This window comes from Plectropomus leopardus, chromosome 23, assembly GCF_026936395.1.
Source record: "Plectropomus leopardus strain MGB_pleo_1.0 chromosome 23, ASM2693639v1, whole genome shotgun sequence".
NCBI classification, from domain to species: Eukaryota; Metazoa; Chordata; class Actinopteri; order Perciformes; family Serranidae; genus Plectropomus; species Plectropomus leopardus.
In genome coordinates, this window is record NC_142198.1 from 15,064,053 (window position 1) to 15,077,402 (window position 13,350).

The 13,350-nt window shown below is 37.3% G+C and overlaps 1 long non-coding RNA gene across 3 annotated transcripts in view; it reads left to right on the plus strand.

Annotated features, from left to right (window-relative positions):
* Positions 1–13,350, plus strand: part of LOC148185671 (uncharacterized) — a 93,165-nt gene that overhangs the window by 60,389 nt on the left and 19,426 nt on the right. For all 3 annotated transcript variants that reach the window (XR_015775733.1, XR_015775735.1, XR_015775734.1), the window contains one exon: positions 10,224–10,316. This is a non-coding gene — a long non-coding RNA (uncharacterized LOC148185671). The remainder of the gene's footprint in view (positions 1–10,223; positions 10,317–13,350) is intronic.

A 13,350-nucleotide genomic window follows, 5' to 3' on the forward strand; every position in this document is an offset into this window, starting at 1 on the left:
AGTATTCCTGCTGTAGAACATTGTTTGCATCGCATGTAGCAGCCTCCAGCATTGATTACTTCTACCAGAAAAGTGATGTCTTTAACCTTTGCCTTCTCATCAACACTGCAGCTTTACCTAAGGTGAAATAGCTGCACCTGCTTTGAAATAAAAATTCACTTTTTCTCTCATATGAGTCATTCAGCTCATGGTCCCCGCTCACTTGTCTGTGGCTCACTCGGCTGAATGGCAACAATGATATTCAAGCTTATATAGCACGCCTGAAAATGTGATCCTCATAGTGTGAGAGTGTAATTCTACCTACGGGACACCATCCCAAAAAGCAGGACTTTATTGTTAAAAAGAGGGAAGACGTTCATTCATGTCAGATTAGAAATGCCTGAAAGAAAGTGTAAGTGCTGTGATCACACTCTTAGTGAATACTTACTGACGTTTTAGCGGATGAGTCTCTCTCTTTCTTTCTCACTCACCGAGGAGATTTCACAAGGACTTTGACAATAAAACCCAGAAATATTGATTTGGAGTGAGAATGCATTCTGGCACTGTGATTTTCTCTCTACTGTATTGAACTTCTTTTTTGAGCTAGATATCAACTGACTCATCCATTCTTTAAACCCTTTCTTTATACGTTTTGGACACTACTGATGCACACAGAAATACACAAACTCACACACTGATCCTTTCTCTTTGGATGTGTCAGCAGTGATTGTTTGACAGGCTGGAGAGATGTGGCAGTGAGCCATTTCTCCTTGGTGAGAGTCGCTTTTAAATTTTTCTTCTTTTCATATTTTATTATGCCAGTTGTTTTTGTAACTGCCTTATGCATTGAAAGGCCGAAGGATATAATGTTAAAGGCAAGGCTAGTCACTTAATGAACTGCTAAGCTTAAAAGAATCTCATTTATCTGTGTTTCAGTGGACGGTTACAGGTGTTTTTTTCCACCTTTGTGAGACTGTATATGTTTAAATCTTTGTAGAAAGTGTAAGTAGTAGAGTAGTAATCTGTCAGTATGTGTGTACCAGTCTGCAGAAGTCAACAATTAACAGTCTAGGATGTATTTTGCGTGTTTATTTCCTCAGATCTTATAAAACCACATCAACCTTTCACACAACAATTTACAGACAGGCAGTTTTTTTTCCACTTATCTGAAACACGATAAAGATATATATTTCCTTCCGTAATAGTTATATATAAACCTATTAACCTTGTGTGTATTTAGTGTATACATTAAGTATATGCAGTTGGCTTTTTTTGCCACCGGAAGGCACCCTAAAGAAAGCTGCATGACATTTTCTCCACTGGAAGGGTACCCTAAAAGACACTTCATGGTGTATTCGCCACTAGAAGGCTCCCTATTGACACAGCTTTGCGTTTCCTCCACTGGAATAGCACCTTAGCGGACACTGCATCACATTTTTTTCCTGTGAAAGGGTATTCTTAAGGATATATTTCATTTTTACCACTTGAAGGGCACCCTCAAGGACACCACATTGCATTTTCTCCACTGTAAATATGCCCTTTAGTAGACTGCATCACATTTTCTCCACTGGAAATACACACATATACCCCAAAAGGCACTTTAACAAATTGCTTGCATATTGGGCCACCATAGGGCGCTTTATTGTATTCTATCTACCATAGGGGTATCCAAAAGAGGTACTTTTCCTGTATTTTCATTCAAACATGGGGGCAGCAGGGATCACTTGTGTCTACATGTATCTTAGTCCAGTATGATGCATGCATTTGTATCTTTGTGCATGTCACTTTTTTGTTTGTATGTGTGCTTAAATAATTTATGCAAAGCAGTTTCAGGAGATTATATCTAAATCAAATCTCCTGCTGATCTGTAATAATGTAAAAGTAAGTGTGATTCAGTCATGTGTCATGACCTGACCGCAGGCTGACACTGTTCTCTGCATGTTCTCTTATTTTCTTCACTGTGGGACTCTATCTTGTCATGTTCCCACAGAGTGCGTGTGATACAGAGGCTAGTGTGTTTGATTGAAAAGACGAGTTGTACGAATCACCCCCTTTATTGGAAAATTATCTTTTGGCGCCGTATGATACCAAAGATTTAGTTTTAGCTCCCTTTCAAAGAGACAATTCACTTATGGGGTCTAACATTTTCATTTTCCAGCACGCTTATCTCGCTATGACTTAATAAACCGGTGACATCTGATCCTGGTAGTGCCTGGAATGATGTGCAATTGCCACACTTTCGCTTTTTGTACTGAATACAAGAGCTGAAAATAATAATTCTACAATGCCCAGAGATAGTCTGTGTCAGGGTAATTTGCTCCATAACCATGTCTGCTCCTTACTGCTTTTCCTTCAGTGCTACTTTCCTGTTTGTCACTAAAACCCCTGAAGGTTAATGGACTGCATGCTTCTGCTTTTACATGTCCTAACCCATTACCTACAAATTATATGCATCACTACAGACTATTTCCCAAAAGCTTACAATATGCTTTTTATGATTTATTTATTATTTTTGCAAGTGTTAAAATTCACAGTAACAGATGCACATCCCAGACTGCAGGGTAACAGATCACTGGTCCATTACTGGATGCAAACAGATGCAAAAATGTATATTAAAGTTTGCAGTACACAGAGGTGTGTCTTGGGGCTGAGGATAAAGAAAAAGACTTTGTCAACTTTGTGGCCAACTCCAATCAGCAAGCTATTAAGTAGACATATTTCCTGAACTGTCTCATTTTTTGTATATTAGGATTGTCATTTACCCATCCACAGCTCCCCAAATGTTGAATTACCTCTCTAGAAAGTGTTTTTTTTTATGACTAAAGAGGCAGAATAAATGTGACATTTTCATTGCAAACCAAGTCTGTGTGTTTGTGTGCTAACTGGGCCCTTTTAGTCCATTACAGCAAATCAAAACAAAACACCAGTAATGGCCAATCATTTCCCTGCCATCATTCATTCTCATTTTGGATGCTCAAATATACACATGCTCAACACCAGTGCCATTCATCCATCATCATGCATCCTAATTTATTCTACCCTTTCTTGGGTCCAGACAGGACAGAAACAAATCTTTGAGTCCAGAGAGAAGCAACTCAAAATCCATGGATTTTACAAATTCACAGTCACCCATAGCCTCTGTCTGAAACAACAATGCCTGTAGTTGTAAAATGAAAGACAATGCTGATTTATAGCAAAGCTACAAATACTGCAGCTACAAAAAATATAAACAAATACATGTGTTTGCATGCAATAGATGCTTTGTATTTAAGGAGAAATAAGAGTTAACTGCTATAGCATTTACATGAAACTGCCATTTCAATCAGGAGACTTAATGAAGAGATTCATGAAGAATGGAAAAAAATATTGATAGTGCACAATATGAAAGGTGAATAAAAATACTGAGTCTTTGTTGATTACAACCAATTTTAAAGTCATATTTCTGATTCCATAAGCAGAACAGGAATGTAATTTTGATTCAGGTTTATAAAGCTGTTTCATAACTAACAACAACAACAACGTAAATCGTTATATTTTCTGAGATGGTTATCATATGGTAAAAATCTCCTATTGCAACTGCAGCAGGAAGGTTGTTAATCTAATCTTAGATTGCACATTACAGACATTTTTTGGCAAAATTTCTGAAGTGTTTGATAACCTTCCATCTACAACATTGTTGGGTCCTTTGGTCAGCACCATCAAGCGGGATCGTATCCAAATGGTCCAATGATCTAATCCAGCATTTTCTCCAAGTTAAACGAAGAACTTTTCCGTTTGTAAGATCTGATTTGTAAACAGAATGACGGAAGACATTTTGATCCTTTAATTAACTAACATATTTGGACAAGTTTCTGCGAGTTTCAGTTCCTCACCAATGCATGAGGCTGCTATACTGCAGAGATTGCAGAGTTCTTTGCACAGAGGATTGCGGTTCTCAAAAAGTTCAAAACATGAAGTAGTTCACTTCCACAACTGTCATGCTGAGCCAAAGAGGCTATTAATTATGAATTAACGTAAAGTATTAATTCTGCAAACCCACTGAAGAGCCGTCCTTACATTTGGTCTGAGTTTGGCAAGCTGTGCACATATATACCACTGAAAAATGTGTTTATTCCCACTATTCTTTATTATATAAAAAAATAAATACTTGTCTATTTTTTACATTCACTGCCTCTGGTTATTGGTAATTAAACAGTGGATATTGTTGTTTCAGAAAGAGCACATAAATCCCATTGTTTGGAAACACAGACATGATTAATTATGTATGAATGGAGAGCACCTGTGGCCACTTCTCAGCTTATTAAGGATTACTGAAGACTCATTGGTATATTGTAGGTCCAAAAAGGGTCTAACAGTTGTAAACACACTCACAAACAATATTACAAATTAATTCAGCATTTTAATCCAGTGCCAGGACCCGGTGTCCAATCAAAGTTTGATGTCTTTATGAGTCTCCTTGTCTCTCTTAAGCACTCCTTTTTTCTGTTTGGCTTTATAGGTTTTACATCGCAATTTAGGGATTTAATTGAAGGATTTGGGGATTGTAGTGATGTAAATTGTGATACCCCTCTGACTACACCAAAAGAATTAATCTGGTGAAAAGTAGAGGGAATAATAAGGTCGACGTGCGTATTTGAGTGAGTAAGAGAGCTGGGAAATGATGAAGTGATTAGCTGTTATGGCGCCAAAAAGACACTTAGCAGGGTAGGAGGAAAAAAATGTGCAAATGTCTTCACTCTGAGCTGGTGAGACAGCGAGACTGTTACACACACTCACACACACACACGCACAAGCACAAGTAGCATCAGATAGGCTTATCAGTTAATGGTTAAATTTGACAGTAATGACAGTTTATTCCCTGTACTTTCTCCCCATTACAGCTGTTACCAGCTTTTGTACACTAATTATATTCACAAGCTCTCAACCAACTGTGACATTCTTATCTTATTTATTATTTTTATCATGCACATTAGTGTGTTTTAGTGAGCATGTTTCCTTCCAACTTCTTGTCCTTATTTTACCTGGAACAATCTTAGTGCTTCTGTAAAAATAATGCCTTGGTGATACTTGTCTATCTCAAGTGTCTTGATTGTGTTATTCTTGATATCAGAATTTCCTGCTACATTATTCAGAGTGAGAACAGAAATGGGTGTTTAAAAAATTCAAGGGTTTTTTAGTGCATCTCATCAGCCAGAATAAGCACAGATGAAACATTGCTCACATCACACAGTGATAGGGTTTAGTTTATTCTCTTTTAAGATATAAAAGGTAAATACTACAAAAAAAAAATGCTCCAAAGCATGCTGTGAAAGAAAAGAACATGGCATCAATGAAAATCCGAAGGGTTAATTGTCTTTGGAGTATTAATATTCTTTGTAAACTCCAGCAATTTGACCATTAGAGTTTACATAAAGTATTATTTATTTTATCTTTGACATATAGATGGTTTCTGGACTGCCTAGAATGGCAAAAGGTTCATCCTCTTGGGATCATGAATTTGCTTAGTAATTTTCTGTAATTTTGGCATGATAATAGTGCCACAGGAACAACATGTCCTCATACAATGGTTTGTATGATATCTTACAAACATGCACGCCATGTGTTTAATATCTAAAGAATTAGGGCACCACCGATGAGATTACGTATTTTAACTTAAAGTTTATTGGTCAGTTTATGCAAGTAAAGTTACAAAGGTTAAGTTTAGGAAAAGAAGTGACGAAGAAGAAGTGACGTACCTTAGAATGACCCAAACTCCATTTGTTTTTTGCACTGTTTTTTTTTTTGCACCAAACACCGGTTTGCCAGGGGAAAGTCCTGTATCATGTGACCCACCCCAACTTCCTTCTTTAATGCTGTCTGTGCATTGGTCATGTGGTCACAGTCTTCCCAATCACATGAGTTATACACAAATTGTGGTGCATTACTTTTCAAAGGTACGAACGGAGCATGAGAACAGCCTGACGGGAAATATGGTGCAATAAGACCATCATTTCTGGGATATTTAGCAGGAGATTTTGACCTAATGACGGACAAAAGTTAAAGATTATCCTCTTGGTATCATGAATATTAGAAATATCATAGAAATCTCTCTTGCTGTTTGTTGAGATAATATTTTCTGTGTACATTCTGTGCACTGCCACATGTAGCTGCGTGCAAATGTCTGGGAAACATGTAATCTTGGTTGGTGATGTCTCTGATTTTGGATCATATTTCTGCACGAACATGTCCAGATGTGTTTAGAAGCTCTAGTTGGTGATTTTCAACAGGAGAAAGTGATGTGCAAGTACAATGCCAGGAAAACCTGTTATGTTGGTTTCTGAAGTGTAGAAGCTTTTATTGATGATTTCTCACTGTAGAAAGTGTCACTGTTCTTTGTTACAGTCATTCACTTGCTGCAATGATGCTGCAGTGCAGAGCCACAGAAAACCTTGAAGCGATTCTCAGTTAGCAAACTGGTTTGTTTTTGGGAAGAGTTGCTAAAACAGAGCATTTCAGCCAGAGGCTGTATACAGGTGTTCCAGCACAGACATTATAAGAAAAATTAAGTGTAATGTTGAGCATTAAAGCATGTAAACATAATCTAGTAGAAACCAATAGAAGTATGTACCTGAGAAGCTACATGGTGTAATAGGTCACCTTTAAGACATATTTAACATATTTAATGTAAAAACAAAAGGTGCTTCTACTAACCTATATGATGGAGTGGGCACCTCTCAGGGAGTACAGTATGTATTGTTTGACCAGTCTTATGTCTTGTATTGCAGCTCTACTGACATTGGTGTCTGATTGAGTGTGTGTTTTATACAGTAGTGAATGTTGTGACCACTTCCCTTTTCCATCACTGTTTGGTCATCCAACAGTTATGATTGCAGCAGTTGTTTGCCGATTTGGTCAGCGATTGTCTCACAGTAAGAGCATTGGTACAATTTGCCAGGTCATATGTTTAAATCAGCTTCTTTTGCAACACACTGTTCAGGTAAAGATGTCATGCTGGTAAGGTAAGGATGTCAAGTGGCCAGGGATTATATATAGCATATGCTGTATGTTTCACACTGGAATCCCATTAAGAGCGTGCTGCTCTCATTAGTGAAGACTAGCAGCTTGAGCTTCCCAGTAGATGTCTTCCCCAAAGTTGAAATGAAAATGACAGCCTTGCATCATGGCGCTGAATGAAACAGCAGGGTGCTCAGTGGAGCTCCGGCACTAAAATGATTGGAGTATAAAAGAGTACACAAATAGCCCAGGTGCAAAGAATTGTTTGACGCACTGGCTCACTGTTTCCTAAGTACTGTTTTGACTTGAACTTGGTAAAGCCAGTGTAAGTGCAACCGATGGAGAGCATTTTTGATCTGTAAGTCTGAGTCACTGGTCTATTTCACTGACTCTGAATGGCAGTGTGGCGCCTCCTTGCTGCTGCTGTCTGAAATTTCATCAGATGTTTTACATTGAATTATCTCAAATATTCTAAGCGCCTAAACTTAAGGCTTAAGCATTATCCTGTACAGAGCTTTAGGATTAGGATTAGGTCAAACTATTTCTAGCTGCAGAAGCCATCGATGGTGCAGCAGAGAAAATGCAAATCGAGGCTAAAACAAAATTGGATCATTTAGTCTCAGGCTCTGTTTGCATAGCACTAATACTACCTTACTCCCGAATCCCCTCAATTTTTTTTCATAAATGCATGCTTTATACCTCCTGTTATGCACAGAAGTGGAAACAGTGGCAAGGGATATAGAGGAAGTTTTCTAGTACAAATTTTTCTCTAGTTATATCCATGACACAAATGAATTCAGCTAATTTAATTAATGCGAAAGTTTTGGGGATGTTTCTTACAAACACAAAATAAGTTGAAGAATCAGAAGAAATCTTTAGATCCTTTACTTAGCAGTTCTGCATTCAAAACCTCAGTTAAGGGAATGCTTCAACCCATAAATTATCCAACATGTTCTCATCCCAAGTCGTCACATCTTCCGCGTTTATGTATTACACTCTACATGTCTTTTGGCCTCTGCTCTTTACGTTTTGGGATGGCGCTACAGTGACGTCAACACAAGCACATGATGAGATGATGCTGCACATGGTTTTTCAAAGGCTTACCTTAAATCCAGCAAAGTCACACATGTATTCAAACTACTGAGGCATGTGAGAAAAAAAATCACAAATTCAACATAGCATGGGGCAAGTAATTGATATACAAATCATCTTAGAATTGCAAGGTTCTGTCTGAGATTTTTGTCAAAATTGAGTCTTTCATAAATTCTTCTGTGACAACTTATTAGCATCAGGTGAGGTATTTTTAAGTTATTTGCATTTTCTGACTTTTTATTTAGAAAAAAAATTGAAATCTTTGAAGCTCAATATCATAATAGTGGTGAAATGGTCATTTGTTGGGTAAAGTATTCCTTTAAGTAAAAGTATGCAAATATTTTCGGCAAAATTTACTACAAGTACATAAGCTCAAGTATTGATTGGGCAGTAAATGTACCCCAAGTACATGTACTTGAGGTATATTCCATCACTGTCAAACATATTCCAAAACAGAATAAGCAGAGAAACCGAGAGTGTCTCACCGGGTTTCGCCAAGTACAACCACCCCCAACACAAACACACAGCAGAATGAATGTGTGGACTCAGTTTCCCCGGGTGATTTTCTGAGGATATGAAAGAGCTCAGATTTTCTAAGCTACAATGCTTCTCTGTGCTATGATGAAATTAATCTCATTTGTGTGTAAAAACTTTATGCGTTTGAAATGTAAGCTTCTTATCCGTCGCCGATGGAGCAGGCCCAGAGTGATTCCAGCCGTCTGCTCTGTGGAAAACTCCTTTCTCACAGTAATATGCTGAATATTCAGGATGTCTGCAGCTGCTGTATTAAAAAGAAAGTTTCCTAATTGCTTTATTGTGAATATGAGCAGGATAATATGTAATCTGCAGAGTTCTGTTTGTAACACGATTGCATGATGGTTTATTAAAGGGATAGTTCACCCAAAAATGAAAATTCAGCCATTATCTATTTACCCTCATGCTGATGGAAAGTCAGGTGAAGTTTTATAGTCCACAAAACACTGTCGTAGGTGCATAGGGAAAATGTGTTGCACTCATCTTGCAAACAATTAAAGCAAATGGTATTTATCCATACCACTCGTCCAAAGTAATCTAAGTGTCCTGAAGCCCCTATATGCCAAGTTGTTTTGAAAGTTGTTTTTAGACTTGTTGTACCCTGTAGCTCCAAGTGAGGGAGCCGCGTTCACGTATGCACGTTCGCACGAGACCAGAGATTGCAGAATCTGCACACCATTGTTTACATGCTGCCAGAGGCCTCCCCTACAAACAGAGAGAGAGTCTTGGGGTTAGCAGCAAGCAACAACCCCCTTTGTTGGATTTAAAACTACTGTGTGGTTTTATTTTGTGGTTTTAGTATGTGTTTTTTAAATGTTTGAATCCTGGTCACCAATTGCTTCAATTGTTTGGGAGATTAGTGCAACGCCTTCTCCACGTGAACCTCCGACAGCGTTTTGTGGACTACAGAATTTCACCCAACTTTCCATCAGCATGAGGGTGAGAAGATAATGGCTGAATTTCCATTTTTGGGTGAACTATCCCTTTAAACTCACGAACATAGTAGATCATAAATCAAAGAGTATTTGAACAAAATGTATTCATGTATCTTACATACAGAATTTTGTCAAACATGTACAGCAATTTTTGCTGTAAGATAAACACCCAAAATTACAACTCATTATCTCAGCGTGTTAATGTTTCCAGCTGCTACACAGCAGTTAACTAATGATGATGTGATTAAAGCTCTGAGGAGAGTAAGGTGGAGTGATTACAACACTCACATTGTGATATTTGATTATATGCAGGGTGAAGTGCATTTTAGTCATGTTAACAACTTAGTCACAATGTGATTCTTAAACACACAAGCACACACACACTTTGCATCAAATATTTTTTTCGTTGAACTGTGTTTCCTTCTCTGGGAACACGTACATTGAGAATTAAATTTTGCACTGTTAGCAGGGCTTCAGAGTGTGACCAAAAAGCTGTCAAGTGTGACTAAACTTTTAACTGGTCGCATCAGTGTGCTTGGCATTTAGCATGTCTATCTCTGTGTATGCATGTGTGTAGTGTTAAGCGTTTAAGTGTGAAACTGCGCCCTGGACTCCTCCTCAGGCGACATTACAAGCTTCAAACACAACAGTAATTTAAAATAAAGAAAGCTATTTTTCTTTTCTCATTAGGAAAAAATGCTGCGCTTCCAAGCCCTGAAAGGCCATGCCCAAAACCGACATCACTGGCAGTGACCGCTCCACCTCGGGTCTCCCCTGTCCACGGTAAGATGCTTAGTCCTGAACTAATGTCTTCTGTGTTTACAACATTGGTGTAAAGTGTGAAATATGAGCCTTTGCCCACTTGCTACACAGAGCTGGTCTGTGTTATGAATGAAGTTTGTGCAATAGCACATGTGGCATACAGGTCTGCACAGCATGTATGTGTGAGACAAAGCCGCTTGTTTGTTTGAGGTTGGGGTGTGTGTGCTTGTTTGTGTGTGAGGTAAATTGAAAGCACGTTGCTGTTCTACTTATTGGGCCTAGTTGGAGTCTATCATACGGCAAAGTTTTTTGGTCCATGTTGGTAGCGATTCCAGTCTGCAGTGCATTTCATACACTTTTCTGATAAACTGCTGTACTACTAGTAACATTGAGCATCATTATCAAAGTCTTAACACCATTTTAAAGGTATTTGTCAGTTATGTTTTTATAATATGGATATTTCAAGTATGTCTATGTTTTAAGAACAAATTCATGTGAAAAGTCATAGAAAATAACTTTAAACTCTATCTGACACTCATGAATTTAAATATTCTCAAACCACAATGGACTCATTTGATACTAACATAATCTTGCTGCAATTTTGTTGCCTGTGTGACAAAACTGTGAACCTCTATAGCATCAGTGCTGTGTGCAAACAAGATAAGGTTCAAATCACTTCCATAATGTGTCAAGAAATTACTAGTGAGTAAAGGAACGGACAAAAATCTTAAAATGTAATATTGTGAATGCCTAAAGGTTCAGTGAAAAGAAAATGCACCTAAATTATGTGCTGGTGCGCCTAAAAGACAAGTAAGATGCACCAGTGCAGCCAATGTAAAGAGTTGGTATGAAGCCCTGGTTAGTAGGGTTGGGGGGAAAATGGATGCAGCATATATTATTATATTTTAAAAAATTATGAATACTGCAAATACACAATAAATAAACTTTTGGTAGTCTTTTCAAATGATAAAATCAGGCTTTCTTTAGTCCACTAGATACATTTTGCTGCAATAAAAACAATTTAGGTGAGAAACTTTATCTGTAAAACTTTATCTTATAAGCTAATTCAGATATTGACAAATTTTCTTTGGGGACATAATTTAGAGTTGTTAAAAAGTAATAAATTGCAATAAATGTCATCCCAATACTTAGCATAGCCCAAAGTCTGTAATTGTTATAATATTATTTCATTAAAAATTCTTGTTCTCAAAGTAACATTTGCATGGCCATATTAAATAATTTAGGCTGGAAACTTGGTGGTGCAGTGACTACCTGCAGGGCTATATTACTTGGTGAGCTGCTTTTTCGTTTCTTTATACGCTCATTTTTTTTTCAGCGCGGTATTTTCCTTAAAGGCCCACACAAGAGCAGTACATGTTACATTCACTCCTGCAACATAATGAAGCAGCTTTTTGGTTTTAGTTTTAAAAGATTTCCTTAAAGTCAGTCATTAACAGCACCTTTTGTTGTTTCAGTAACGGTCAGTTATGGAGCTTTGAAGAAATACTGAAAATGCTGAGTAGTGGAAAACTGAAGCGATTTCAGATCCGTGTGTGTTTACAGAAGTGGTGTTTATGGTTTAATGTATTGTATTTCTGCTGAATCCAAAAACCAATTTGGTCTTACACGGAGGGAAGTTGTGTGCAACAGTGAAGAAAAAGAAATGAAAAACACACACACACACACACACTCTCTCTCACACACTTCTGTTCTGTGGCATCTATGATGAGTGGGCAGTTTGTTCAAACCTAACAAGCAGGTTTCTGGTGCACGTGGGATTTTGTTTTTCCCCTTCGTCAGATTTCACTGTTACGACTCACTTTGCTCTTTTAGGAGAGTTTTGCTGAGTAAGCGAGCTACATATCAGTGACACTCTGCTTCACATTCACGCTGCTGGACTCATTCACACCTGCCAGCTGCTGTACAAACACAGTCTGCAGCACACTGGGCTGATGTAATGGAGCAGTTGAAGGTTAGGTCTCCTGCTCAAAGTCACCAACTTTTAGTTACAGTGAGAAAAGACTGAGCCACATGTTAATATTCTCTGTCCATTTTTTGGCTGTTGAAGGAATGTAATTTTTAGTATAATGATGATATTTCAGTTGTGATCTCCAGTGACATTTAAAGTAGAAAATATTAACAACTCAATCTATCTCAAAACTTTCACAAACTTCCTGTGGTGGAAGGATGGTTTTTGATAACTTGAGTGATAAACAACCATTTATTTATCTGTTGCTATAGTTACATGATTTTTGTTTCCTCTGTATACTGCAGAGGTAATGACAGCAATATACATGCAGAGATGCATGTAACTTGTTAAAGCTAGTAACTAACGCATTGATACAGTTGACACTTAACACATTCTCTCACACCACACGTCCATTTTAACATTTAACATTTTAATATTTTAGTTCAAATATCAGTTTAAAGTTTTTCCAGTGTCTTTATGCGGACTTATCAAAACTAGTGATTATTATGATTAAGAAAGTATTTTAAATTGGTCTCAAATTTCATTATTAATGTACAGTTTATTTAATTACAGTTAATATTTCAATAGAAAATAGTAGCTGTTTCAATAACTTTCATGTGGTGACTCAGATAATACCAAAATATATCACTGCACAGGACGCACCTATTTTTATAGGATTTCAGTGCTTTTATTTTAGGCTATATGAGGTTTTTTTTTTTTTTTATGAAGAAGTTTTAAAAAAATTCAATAACTTCCATGTAATGTAACCCAGCGACTCATATTTAATATAAAATATATCACTACACAGAACAAGATAGTTTACAGGCCATACCAGTGAAATCCATACAGGCCTTGGACAGTATACTGTATATTGATCTATTAATAAGGATAAATATTCATATAAAACAGAAGAAAAGAAGTCGACAAAGAGGTCCTAATTTGATTAAAAAAAACCCCCAAAAAAACAAATAACAAATGTTTCCATGAAAAGTTTCCATATGAGCTTTGCTGAAAAGTGCTTCTATAACTATTTATATTTCGAAGTAGTTGAATGTACGTTAATGCAATTGTGGTCAGAAAAGGCCA